The following is an 11,256-nucleotide window of genomic DNA, read 5'->3' as shown; positions in this document are numbered from 1 at the left end:
TCAACCGAAAACGCTTTAGCAATGCAACACGCCAACTCCACACATAAGAGGAACCTACCTCCAAGCATAACACGGGCTGGACACAGCTGGAGAAACTTGGCGGAGAGGGTCTGGGCTCCCGAGGCCCCTCTGTGCTGCCTTCTCTCCTACCAGGGCATCCACATGCTGCGGGCGGGGTGATGCTGGCACTGTCCGACCCCGGAGCTCCACAGCATCCGCAGCAGGCTAGGCTCCTGCGGGCGGGCTCCCCGTGGTCCGCCGGCAGCACACACACAGGCAGACACAGCTTCCCGGGAACAGGAGGCGGGGCCTCCTGCTTGAGCTCTGACTCACTGGCGTGCCCAGGGTGATCAGGAGATAAACCTGCTTCACCTGGCATCCCAAGACTCAACCGAGGGCAGCCCGGTCCTTGCTTAGGGAGCCCACCCCGCTGGCCCCTCACTTGCCTCCAGAGAGTAGGGAGTGCCCCTGCCCTGTCCCCAGGTTAGGTAGCCAGACAGGGACAGGGGGGTTGTCCCTCCCATGCCTGCACAGGGGGTTGGGAAAGGAGAAGCAGGCGATCATTAGCCACCCATAAAGACCTTAACTAAGCACGCTCCAATTTAGGACCCTGAGCCAGGTGGATGTTACACCTGTGTGGCCCCTCTCCTAAAACAAGAGTGCAGCAAAACACAGACACCCACTCCCTTAAATTCCAAACCACTGTGAGCGTAGCAAGTGCAGCAGGGAGAGCGAGCAGATGTGAATGCCACCGAGCCGATGTCATCATTTGCAGTGTGACCTTGGGCAAGGCAGACCTCAGCTCCCAGGCCTCCCTCCCTCGTCTGCAGAGTCTACTGGGATCAGCACCCTGTAAATCTAGGCGTCAAGAGCGCTTGGTATGGACCCTGTTTCCGACCCTCGCCGGTCATGTGCTTTTTAACACGGGTCCCTGCTCTCTCTGAGCCTCCGTTTCCCCGACTGTAAAATACCCGCGTCACTGCACCACCACCTGCCTGTCTGTCTGCTGTGCCGGGGCAGCTGGCAGGTTGCCGTGATCTTGAACGTCACACCACAGGTAGGTCGAACACCGGGCAAGTGTTGGTTGGTGGGGTCTCCAGACTCAGCAGGCCAGGAAGGAAAGCTGGCAACTCGCTTCCCAGATTTCACTGAGGAAAGCCTTCATCAAAGCAAACCGTCCGACGGGGTGCTAGAAGGTGAGCCTCCCAGGCTGGGTGGCCCTCCAAAGTCACAATGTCCCCAACAGTGGCCTGGAACACACTGACGGTTGGCCTCGGGGGTGGCGATGCGGGCAGGGCCTTGTTTTGTTCTGTCCACCATGTGGTCACCGTGAGTCACCCCCCCCCACACACACACACACCCCACACACACCCATGAACGCACACTGCAGGCCCAGATTGGCACTTGTCTCTCAGCGGGAGGGTCACTGTCTTGTAAAATTCGAGCTCACTCCTGTCACTCAGTGCCCAGGGCACTGAGAGCTGTCACCAGGAGGTAAGCCCTGGGAATCCGGCAATGGAGGGGGTAGGGGTGGGGGCGGGGGTCCTCCTGACTAGGAATGTGTGCGTCCGGAGGGATCTTAATATTTGTTTTGAACAGACCCATGCAGACGTGAATTGCTTAATGACTGTTTTAGGGTTCAGTATTGTTCCTGTGTTTGCTTTAGCTTTGTCTGTGTGACATCTTAATTCAGTATTTTATTTCATGGCTCCACACACAGGCGGGGGCATATGGGAGCTCCCTCCACAAAATCTCAAAACAGTAGGGTAGGGGGAGATCATCTGGGCAGACTGGAGCTTCAAGGGTACCCCTTGAGGCGGGGGCAGGGCTGCCAGGGACAGACGCGTGCATGGATATGAGAGAGAGAGAGAGACCAAACCCCCGCTGCCGTGGAAACAAGATTGGCCACTGCTATTTGGAAATCTAAACAGTGTCTTTTTCAATTTCCTAATCTGATTGATCACCATCAGAGAGATTGTAAATTTCATGCTTGTCCCTAACACACGGAGAGGGGTGGGGGTGGAGGGGGGGCAGGCAAGCTTCCGACACTGCCATTCAAAGTCCTCGCTGATGGAATCAGAGCTGGCTGGTGGGGAGAGTCAGGGGTGGAGAATCAGACCTGGGACCCTGTCTGCAGGCAAGGACCGACCCCAGGAGCAGCCCCTGCTCCCAGTCTAGGAGCCGAGGGTCTGCCAAGTCCAGTTGCCGTCCAGCCACGTCCATCCCTGTGCATCAGAGCAGAGCTGGGTTCCACACAATGTATACTGGCTATTTGGGGGAAGCAGTGCCCAGGCCTTTCTTCGGGGGCACCCGGAGATGAGTCAAACCTCCAGCCTAGTGGTTAGCAGCTGAGCAGGGTAACCCTTGGTGCCACCCTTGGATGCCCTGCTAACGCGGGGCCGTCTCCTGCCTTCACCTTGGGGCCATCACGGTCGCTCACCCCCTCGCTTTCCCTCCTCCGGCCACCCCAGCCTCAAATAAGGCAAGCATGCTTCCACCTCCTCCGGGCCGCTGCCGCTGGAGCAATTGTTCCCTCGGCCTGGAATGCTCTCACCTTCGCCACCCCCACAGCCCCCCCTCACCCTCCCCCCCTGCTTATTTCTCTTAAAAGGTTTCCCTCGTACCAGACGTCGCCCCACTTCTTTATTCACGGTATTCTCTGTAGCCACCCCTCTGCCCCAGGGAACTGCCAACGCTGGGCACCTCTACAGGACCTGGCAGGATGGGCTGACCCCATGGGGTGTCCCAGCTGCACTTCTTTACAGAAGGTGACTCCCCCATTTTTGTCCCCAGGAGTGCATCTGGTGGGTTCAGACCTTTGACCTTTGGGCTCTTCGTCAAGTCCCCTCACTCACTGGACCACCGGGGCTGCTTCCTGCATGGAGGAGGACGGTCCACACACGGACGGAAGGAAGGAATGCCCATCAGGGTGGTCGCAGCCTGGCACGCCTCGTCAGCTTTGTGTGGTGAAGCCGTTGCCCTCCAGTCTTATCTTCCAACCTCTCAGATGCCCGCCCCCCTCCCCCATCCCCGGTGTTTGCTCGAGAAGTGCAGTATGGACTTCAGATTCGCCAGAGCAGGACCAGGAAGGAAGGAGGCCTGGCGGCAGAAGGGGCCAGGTGCTGGGCTGCTAGCTGCCAGGTCGGCGGTTCAAGCCCACCAGGATCAGACGAGGAGCTGGCATCAACGCCACGTCCGTCGGGAGACCAGAAAGCTTGGGAACCTGCTGCCTCTCCCAGGGTCTGTTTCCTAAGCCGATGGTGGGGAGTTCCTATCCATGCCCCCACCCCATCAATAGCACTGTGGGGGCCCCGAGTGGGAAAAGCCCCTCTAAGCCTGCTTTTTCTCCTTTAGAAAAGACAAGGTGTTTCTTGAGACCCTTCAGGGGACAAAGGCCTTACTTGTTCTGTTGCTTTGCATGGCGGGGGGGAGGGGGTGAAACTATCCCCATTTTATGGATCACGTGACTGAAGCCTCCCTGGTTTAGGAGGTGGGGGGCGGGGAGGGGAATCCCTGTGTTTTTCTACACTCCTCTTCCTTTGGGTTCTCAACTCTTACAGTATGTGAGAGCATGCTGGAGCATGTGATAGCATGTCCTCATCCACACGGGTGTTAGGGCATGCTAGAGCATGTTACCCAGGTATTAGGGTTTGCTGTAGCATGCTACAGTGTCTCATCACTCACACGGGTGTTAGAGCATGCCGTAGCACGTTACATGGGTGTTAGAACATGCTGTAGCATGTTACTGCCTGGCCTCACGCACACGGGTCTTAAGAGTATACGGTAGCGTGGCACAGGGATGTTCGGGTTTGCTGTCACATGTCCCAGCATGTCATCACTCACACGGGTGTTAGGCTCTTCCCTCACCGCCACCCTGGGCAGAACATAAGAGCGAGCGTACCATTCATTCATCTTTTTCTCCCCGTGGGCCTGGCGCATAGTCAAGATAAAAACTGTAATTTATTATTAATAGTAAGAGTTGACGCTGATGGACTCCCCGCTGTGTGCCAAGCAGCCCTTTTCCTAAATGAGCTGGCTCCGTCCTCACGACAGCTCTGGCAGGTGGCCGCAGACACGAGCCCCATTTTCGGGATGAGGAAACCAAGGTGACGACGCTCAGGCCCAAGCCACAGAGCCAGTACACGTTGGCAAAAGGTGAAAATGGACGATTTAAAAAAAATTCCTTTGGGATGGGGGCACGTCGTTAGGTCTAAAACCTCTCCCCTGGAGGGACCAGTCCCTGGAGATGGACCTCATGCTTGGTGGGCAGCAAGGAGGAGGAACGAGCTCCGTCGCTGCCGCAGCAGGCTCACACAGCAACGACTGTGAGGATGGCGCGGGACCGGCAGGGTTTCCCGTTGCTGCGGGGGGCCTGCGAGGAGTTAGAAGGGGCTTGACGCAGTGGCCCTTCAGAGAATGCTAAAATCTCCTTGAAGAATGAACACAGAGGGAAACCAGCTGACGTGTCCATTGACAGGAGCCGGAGCTAGCAAAACACGGCAGAGGCACGCGGCGGACTATCACTCAGCCATGGAAAGGAATGGCATTCTAATGCATGTCCCCACACGGATGGGCCTGGGAAGCATGATGTGGCGTGAAATGAGATCCTCCGTGCAGGAAATACCTGACATCGGCTCACCCCCAGAGACTTAGATTGGAGGTTACCAAGGGCTGGAGAGTGGAGGGGCTGTTGCTTACTGGGGCCGGGTCTCTGTGATGGGATGATGGCAAAACAGCGTGAGTACAATTAGGGTCACTGAGTCTCATGACATCGCATGCTCTAAACCGGTCGCGATTGCAACCTTGGTGTGGTATGGAGATGACCATAATTAAAGGACTCTTAATCAACAAGTGCATACACAGGGCACCGGAAGAGTTGAGCGGAAGACCGAGAAACCAGGCACCCAAAAGCTCCATTGATGGGGCACCCCCTCTCTGAATCTCATGAGGCAGTTTGTGCCATCAGGACGAGAGCCTCCACTTACCTACAGAGGGTCCCATCCCTGGGTGGCACAAACAGGGCGTGCTCAGCTACTAAGAAAATGGTTGCCGTTGGTGGGTTTGGTTTGGGGATCCTGGCTGAGCGTCAGGTATCGGGCCCTGCCAGCTCTATAATCATCTCAATCCGTCTTCACCTCAGCCCCATGAGACCAGGAAGCTTAGGCCAGTGACGTGAAGAGATAGATACCTGGGTCCCACAGCCAAGCAGGGACCAGGCAGACTGAATGTGACCTGACTTCAAGGAGTCTTGCTGGTATTCTGGCGACGGTGCTTGGCTGCTAACAGAAAGGCCCGAGGTTCTAACCCAGCAGCCGGGACAAAGGTGTGGCACCCTGTTTCCAGGCGAGTACAGCCTTGGAAACCCGATGGGGCTGTTCTACTCTGTCCAGTAGGGTCAGGGTGAGTGAGATTGGATCTGAAGGGGACGGAGCTTTGTGACCCCTCCATCGCATCAGGGAGTCTTAGTAACCAGGGATTCACAGAGTCTGGTTTTGTTATGGGACTGCCCATTTTTCCACCTCTCAGCCAGGTCAATGCAGACGCCCCGGAAAGGGGAATTTTAAAACCGTGTCACGTTGCTGTGGTACGCCTGGGCCCCTCTGAGCAGAAGGCACATGGCCCAGGCTTCTTTTCTCATTTCAGGGTGAGATTTTAGGAATCCGCACCCCCCCCACCCCCTTCTCATGAGCTGGAGTCGTGACCAGAGACTCGGAGTCCCAGAGAAACTCCTAAGTGTTCCTGAATCCATCCCTTTGCCCCTCCTCCACCTAGAGGACGTCCACATCTAGGGAGCAGGCGTCAAATCTGTGTGCAGAGTGTGTCTCTCTGGGCTGGCATCGATCAGAGGCCCTGGGGCGGAGCAAGGAGGAAGAGACTATGCAGCTGGCCTGCCTGTGGACCGGGCGTCCTCCTTAAAGCCATGCGCCCAATATTCACTGACTCTCTACCTACCACTCCCTGATCCTGGTCACATGAGTCCTGCCTAGTATTGGAAATGGTGCCCCCTGCTCCCCTGACTCTGACCCTTGTGCCCCATTCAACAAGCCCCATCTTCCCAAAGGGAGGCTTCGGCAACACCCCTCCTTCATCTGCAGATGGGTCCAGGGGCTCTTCACCTCAGCCTATCAGGGGACAGCCCCCTCAGCCCCTCGCCATTCCATTCCTATGCTGTTCTGAGGATGAAGCTGGCACATAAATGTGCTAACTGATCTTTTGGCTCCAAGGGGTCTCTTGAATGAAAAGGCTCAGAGCGATTTGTCTTGACTTACAATTTGGCTCCCTTTCCCTGGAGGCAGTCAAGTCTCAATCCTTGGGGATTTATGATCCTTTGGACAGGGACTGGGCTGAAGCCTGCTTCAGGACTATGCTGCATAGGGAAGGAGCCTCAAAGACAATGAACCACCTGCCAAAGGGGTCGGACAGACGAATGCTAGGTTTCCATCCCTTTACTAACACTTGTGTATCTACAAACGATTGGTAGGCTAATTTCAAGCGATTTCCACATGTTCATGAAATCTCCCAGCTACTCCTAGGAGATGAGAGCCTCCCTGTGGACGGAGACAGCTTCAAATGTTGGCTTCCACTCAGAAGCTGAACCTTGGTAGGTACCAACTTTTCTAGATCAAGCAATTAAAAAAAGGAAGACCAGGAGAATGCCAAGCAAAACGACCAGTCTTCTTTTGGTGGGGCTAAAAAAACAAACAAAATGTGCGCGCGCACGTGTGTGTGTGTGTGTGTGTGTGTGTATTGGGGGGTTACTCTACAATTTTGGGGGTCTGCTGGCATCAAGTGGCAGAGAGGTTTGACTATGGTGATCCTATGTCTCTAGTTAGCTGAGGGCCCTTTAGGGCTTCCATCCTGGACTGAGTACCAAGGGCAGCCACCTCCCACCCTCAGACCTGCGCTGGGGTTATCCAAGATGCACAGAGTCACTGTAGACTCGGTAGCTCGGGGGCTGAGACAGTGATCACTGGAAGACCTGGTCGCCCCAGTGAAAACCCCCAGGGAAAGCTCAGCCAGCTGCTGGGAGCCCTGACTTCCCACGAGCCCCCAGTCCCGATCAGAAAGCAGCTGCCCTGCTTGCCTGTGTGACCACCCTGCCTCCTGGGTGCCACCACCGCTGGTGTGTCAGTTCCCCCATGCAGTCAGTCCTTTTGCCAGGAGTCGGAAGCCTGCAGCTCCCACCGGCAGGGCTGTGTCGGGGTAGACATGGCCCAGAGAACGCCGTGCTGGGTGGAACTGCCGATTTCCTCTCAGTCACCATGAGCGCTGAGCGGTATGCATCAGACCCAACACACACGCAACAGTAGCCACGCCACACAGTGTGGGAATGCTTTGCCTAACTTAGTCCTTGCAACCCACTGGAGGTTGGGGTGGCCGCGCGGCTGGCATAATTCCCGGCTGCTGGCTAACAGGCGCTGGCTTGCTCAAGCTGCTCTGCAAACGGCCCAGCCTGGACAAGACTCTGGATGGGTCAGCTGCTCAACTCCCAGCTCTTAGCCAATAGGATAGGCTGCCTCTTGCTTGCTGTACCTTTAAGACATTTGAACCAAGCATTCTGCTCCCAATCTGATACATTGTCAAACTATTGCCTCATCCCTATGCAGTGGGGGGGGGGGGGCGTGGAGAGAGGGATGGAGAGGGGTTTGGCTTTGACTATGGCATGCATAGTTCTATGAAATCAAAGCATGAAACGTACCCTCCTGCTTGATACTGAATGATCTTCAGAGGCAGACTTTAATGTGTCCTGGAGAAGTTTATTTAGGGGGTGGCCCTCCTCTAGAAACACACATTAAATGCGTCACCAGCAGGGCTGGCTGGTGGCTCAGCATCTCTCCTCCATCTCCCTGCAGACAGTTCCCGAGACCAATGCGCTGGCCGGGAGTTGGGCTTGCTCACAGAACAACATGTCTGGCAAAGACCAAGTCCCCTGATGGCCTCCCCAGGACGCAAATGGGACCCAGGTGGTTCCTCGCCACAGTTTCTGTCCTCTTCCCTGTGGAAATACAGTGTGTCTCCCCAGTCAGTCAGTCAGTGGGAAGTGAGAAAGGAGCTGGGAATCGGCGATCACTGCATGTGGCAGGCTCGGGAGAGAGAATGACGATGATTCAGATCACGCAGCCAGTCTGCTTAACACAACGCCAGCCTTTCCCGAAGTCTTTGCTACCAACGCCCCTGCTCACTCTCTTCCCCGAACCGGGAGCCAAAGCTCCGAAACTCGCATCTGTTCTGGAGAGAAGCCATACCTGCCACCAAAGTCCTCACAGAGCCCTTCATTCAGCATGACACCCGTCAGGGGCGGATGGGGAGGTTTACAGAAAGGATGGAGACCCAGGATAGTAACACACCCTGAGTGTGAGATGATTCGGAGGAGAGAAGTGAATACCGAGTCTCCGGTGGAAACCACTGGGATTTGCACATGGCTACTGGCGGCATGAGGGCTGGGAGACCTTGTAGGCACCTCAAATGGCCAAGCACAGGGCAGATGGTAACTGATGGATGAAGGGGTTGAACATGAGGGCACCACTCAGCACATGGGCACCAGCTGCCATCTGACCTCTCCTGGCCTCCCTGAACTGGACAGCAGACCGGGGTCCAGCCCACCCTGCCAATTTCCAGCTCAGTGTTCTCCAGCCCCTTCTGCTGGGCCATTCTCCTCGGTCAGCGCAGCACCTGACTTGCCAAGGGTCCCGGGCTCCCCCAAGGTGGAGCGCCGGAACGTCAAAACTCCGCACAAAGAACCTCTTTCAGAGCTGAGAACTGCCAGCTTCTCAGGCCACTCGAAGGCATTGTTCTCTGTCCCCAGCCTCTGTCGGCCGGGGGACCCTCCCTTCCAGCGCTAGACCCTCGTGGCCCATCCCGATTCCTGTCTGTCCATTCCCCGACATCAGTCATACCACCCCCTGCTGCCCCCTCAACACACACTTTGGTTTCTGTGCGCAAACCTGTACGAGCCAGGTCTACCAAAGTGAGAGGAAAGTTCCCTTCAGCCCCGACTCCTGCACAGCCGGCCACCCCACGCCTGCCGCCCAGTCCACAGACACTGGCACCAGAGCAAGCCCGCCGAGCAATTCTCCAGACGGCATGTCAAATCGACTCCCTCAGGCAGCTGCCAGGAGTCATAAATCCCCAAAGTCACCGACCCCCCCGGCCCACTTCTCTTCCCCTCTCAGAACCCCTCATCCAAGCTCCGTCAAAGGACAGTTGTCTGATGGTCCCAATTTTCCCTGACGGAGGGCCCAGCCTCCCCACTCGCTAAACCCCATGCCACAGGGAAATGGAGTGGTTTGGGAGAATTGGGCTTGCTGCATCTCCGAATGCGCCCCCCCCTTTCCTTCCCACCAGCATCCCGTCTTCTCCCCATGTCAGGGTCATTGCTTCCTTAGCCCTCCGCTCTCGCCAGCCTGAGCATTTGTTTCTGTTTTATCCTGGAGTTCGAAGCAAGCTGACCCTTTGGAAAAACCAAAGCAAACTCTCAGGAGACCCACCGTCACCCCTCGGGCGTGGCAGGGACTCCTCCCTGACTTTCTGAGCCCCAAGTCGGCTCTGGCTTTGGGTGTGTGTGGGGGGGGCGGGGGAGGGGGCGGTGTGCGGGGTGGGATTGAGGAGGAGGCTGCTGTTTCGGGTGTATCTGAGAGCAGCATATGGGCTTTTGTCAAAACGTTCTGAGTTTGCTGGCTTCTCGGCTGAGTATAGAAGCAAGTGAGCTGCTAGCCCTGAGGCGTGCCTGAGAGGCTTGCTTCCACATGCATCCAGACAGCCTCCAGCTGCCCCCAACCCACCATTCCTTCCGGACACCCTCCACGACTGAGAAAAGTTTCTCAGAGCCGTACCCCACCTGAACCGACTCCCCTAAGGCAGCATACCTGCAGGATAAAAGCTGCCTGGCTGTTCAGTCTCCCTCCTTCCCAAGAGCCCCCGCCCTGTCTGACCAGTGTCTACCTCCCAGGGGCCATGAGCCCCCTAGATCCAGGGAGAGGCACCAAGGAGGGCTGGGAAAAGACGCCCAGCCCCATTCTGCAGGGCCTTGGGGTACAGGCCAGGAGGGGGACCGCAGGGTGGCCCCTCTAAGGAAGAAGGTCATTACCTTGGCAGCGGCTTGCGGGCTGTGATGCTGGCGACAATGATGCTCTCGGGACGCGGGGTGGCCACGGCTTTGAAGGTTCCTCGCCAGAACTTCTCAAAGAGCTGCTTCTCGCCCTGCTGAACGCTCGCCATAGTCAACCGTAAGCGGGCCGGGCGCTGTCCGAAGTGCTGAAACGTAGATTTCCCACCGGGGGGTGGGAGCACCCAGCTCTGGGCTCAGTCCGTGTGAAGTCCAGTGGGGTGGGGTGGGGTGAGGTGGGAGAGATGGGGCTCGGGGCGGGGGATAGGGGCCCTTCCGCCTGGGCAGGCAACGGACGACGAAGGCTCGCCGGCCAGCCGGCTGGCTTGGTCTTCCAGGCGGGCACGGCGGGACTGGCTGTCTCAGCTGCCCCGGAGGGTAGAGGCGACCGGGTGGTCGGTGGTGTCTCCGGCGCGGCGCGGCCGGGTTTTGTCTCTCGCACAATGTGACGTTGGAAGAAGAGGCTGGTCGGGCGAGCTGCGCTGGCCTCTCCTCCCTCCGAGTCTCCTCCTCCTCCCAGTCTCCTCCTCCTCCTCCCGGCACTCAGCCTCCTGCCGCCATCTGCATAACAAAAGCCCGAAGGTCTCAGTTGACGAAGGGTGGGGCTGGAGTCAGTCACCCTGCCCGCGGCCTCCCAGGGCCTAAGCTGACCCTGAAACAACCCAGTGGTCACCCTGTGTCCCAGCCGGCCATCCTCCCACCGCCGCCGGCCTCCCCCGCCCGCTCCTGGCGCGCCCTTAGGCGGCCACCTACCCCGTGCCCCAGCCTCTTTGCAAGCGCGGTGGCCGGTTTTCTAGGGAGGGGGCTAGGATGGGGGCGTGTGTCCAACACTTAACCCGTCCGCCCAGGGCAACCCACCTCCCCCCTTCACTTCTGGGAAGGTCTGTCCGGGCGGGCGGAGGGGCGGGTGCTCCCCTCTGCGCTCGGAGCACCACCGCGGCCAAAGAAGTGCGGTTTGACTGACAATCTGCTGCGTCCAGCCTTTTCGCCATCTGCCGAGCGCCCCGCCCGCAGAGGGGCGCGGCCTTGCATAGGTCCCTGCGGTGGCAGTCTCTGGGATCACCCTCTCTATTGTGGTGCGCAGCCAGCCTGCCCTAGGTCCTGGCTGCGGAAGGCACACTGGCCCCAGAAAGGCGAGTGCCCACCCCCCC

This window comes from Echinops telfairi, unplaced genomic scaffold (assembly GCF_000313985.2).
Source record: "Echinops telfairi isolate 266 unplaced genomic scaffold, ASM31398v2 ScPeMD7_7412;HRSCAF=8450, whole genome shotgun sequence".
In the NCBI taxonomy this organism is placed as follows: Eukaryota; Metazoa; Chordata; class Mammalia; order Afrosoricida; family Tenrecidae; genus Echinops; species Echinops telfairi.
The sequence above is the reverse complement of the archived record's forward strand: the minus strand, read 5'-3'. Positions refer to the sequence as shown.